This window comes from Henckelia pumila, chromosome 3 (genome assembly GCF_033568475.1).
Source record: "Henckelia pumila isolate YLH828 chromosome 3, ASM3356847v2, whole genome shotgun sequence".
Classification (NCBI taxonomy): domain Eukaryota; kingdom Viridiplantae; phylum Streptophyta; class Magnoliopsida; order Lamiales; family Gesneriaceae; genus Henckelia; species Henckelia pumila.
This window is the reverse complement of record NC_133122.1, coordinates 183,018,488-183,021,141: the sequence shown is the minus strand read 5'-3', so window position 1 is coordinate 183,021,141 and position 2,654 is coordinate 183,018,488.

The window sequence follows — 2,654 nt, the reverse complement described above, 5'->3', positions numbered from 1 at the left end:
TTTGAAAATCCCAAAATTAAAATATTAAAATTGAATTTTACTAGTTCGGGTTCGAAAATGCCAATTTTTGAAAAAAAAATTAAAATAAACTAAAAAATGCAACAAAAACAATTTTGACCACCTGGAAATCTTAAAAAAATAAGTACTTGATTTATTTTCCTCAAATCCTCACAAATCTCATATCTTTAAATTCTTAGGGTTTTACCGCCAAAATCCACCGTCACCTCATGCCAGAACCGAAATCCACTGAACTCAAGAATCTCATTAATAATTAACTTAATAATTAAACAAACAAACATCTGAAAAAATTTAAACACTAACTTAGAAATTAAAATCAATAATTAAATATTTTTATGTCACAGTGATAAATAAAATATTTAAATAATAAACGGAGCGATTAAAATAATTTAATTAAACGAACTAGATGAACGTTAAAAAGTCAATTAAATAAATACACAAGTGGAATAAAACCTTTAAAACAAATTTGACAATCAAAAGCTTTTATTAAAATAAGCTAGACATTTAAAATAATTTAAATAATTAACCGCTAGATTTAAGTTATTTTAAATAAATAAGTTGGACAATTAAAATTATTTAAATAAGCAAGCCTATACCTTTAAAATATTTAAAACAATTAAGTTGCACAATAAAATTATTTAAATAATTAAACTTAAACAATTAAAATAATTAATTTATTAGTTAGTACGATAAAATCATTTGAATAAATAATTAATATTTTATTAACACATAATTCAAATAACGAATTTAAATCAATTAAACTTAAAAATAATAATCATAATATTTATTTAATTTATTGCATGCGATTTAGTAGATTGGATTTTAGGTGTTATATACAATCTCGTCATGCTATCAAAACTGAACTCGCGACTGTACGAGAGGAAATGAGCAGACTTGGAAAATCTGTCCACTACAACCCAAATGGCATCTCACTGTCTAGAAGACATTGGCAAATGGGTGACAAAATCCATCGTCACATGCTCCCACTTGCATTCCGGAATTTCCAACTATACATCAGAACACCCGATCGATGATGGTCCACCTTAACCTGCTGACAAACAAGGCATCGGGAAAAATACTGGTAAACACTACGCTTTATTCCTTTACACTAGAATCTTGTACGTAGATCCTTGTACATCTTAGCACTGCCTGAGTGTACGGTGAATCTACTACGATGAGCTTGAGACATAATATTTTCACGCAAAGACGAATCATCAGGAACAACTGTTTGCCAGACAAAACAACAAACCATCAGACTGAAAATGGAAACCAGAGGTGTTGTCTCCCTGAGCAAGCCTGGCTAACTTTTGCGTCTTCGGGTCAGCAAGTTGAATTTCTCGGATACGATCAAACAACGCTGGCTCAACTAACACTGAAAATACTTGAATCCCCTGCTGATCTCTCTTGTGGCAAAAATTGAAACCCAAAGAACACCACTCATGAACAACAATAGATACCACACTAGTATAAAGGGAACTAACATAAACATTACGGTTGAGCGCATCTGCAGCTAGATTTGCAGAACTCGGATGATACTTGATCTCACAATCATAATTCTTGAGAAGATCCATCCAACGACGCTGTCTCATGTTCAACTCAGCCTGAGTGAACAAATATTCGAACTCTTGTTGTCAGAATAAATCTCAAAATGCTCACCGTACAGGTAATGTCGCTAAATCTTGAGTGCAAACACTATCGCAGCAAGCCCTAAGTCATGCACCGGATAATTTCCTTTGTGAGCCTTCAACTGCCTGGAAGCATAGGCAATCACATGCCCATTCTGTGTCAACACACATCCCAAATCCTGGAGATATGCGTCTGTATAAACCACATAACCAACAGAACCCGAGGGCAAAGCAAGCACAGATGCGCTAGTCAGACGTCCCCTCAACTCATCGAAGCTCTGCTCATATTCCGCGGACCAGACAAAAGGAACATCCTTCCTCGTCAACCGCATCAACGGTCGAGCAATCCGTGAGAAGTTCTCGATGAATCGTCGATATTATCCTACAAATCCAAAGAAACTACGAATCTCAAAAGCTGTCATCGGACACGACCAATTCAGAATAGCTTCCGTCTTACTCGGATCCACTGAAACACCATCCCGAGAAATGACATGACTGAGAAACACTACTAGATCAATCCAGAACTCGAACTTGTTGAACTTGGCATACAAATGCCTCTCTCAAAGAATCTGCAGTACAAATCTCAAGTGCTGAGCATGCTCCTTGATGCTGCGGGAATAAATCAGAAATTCATCGATAAACACCACGACGAACCTATCCAAGTATTCTCGAAAAACCCTGTTCATTAAATCCATGAACACTGTTGGTGCGTTCGTCAAACCGAAAGACATCACTAAAAACTCATAGTGACCATACCTCGTACAAAACGCAGTCTTCGAAACATCCTCATCACGAACTCGCAAATAATGATATACTGATCTCAAGTCAATTTTGGAATATACTTAAGTACCCTGAAGCTGATCGAACAAATCATCAATGCACGGTAAAGGATACTTGTTTCTAATCGTCACTCGGTTCAACTATCTGTAATCGATACAAAGATGCATAGAACCATATTTTTTCTTGATGAATCACACTGAAGATCCCCAAGGTGAAACGCTCGGACGAATA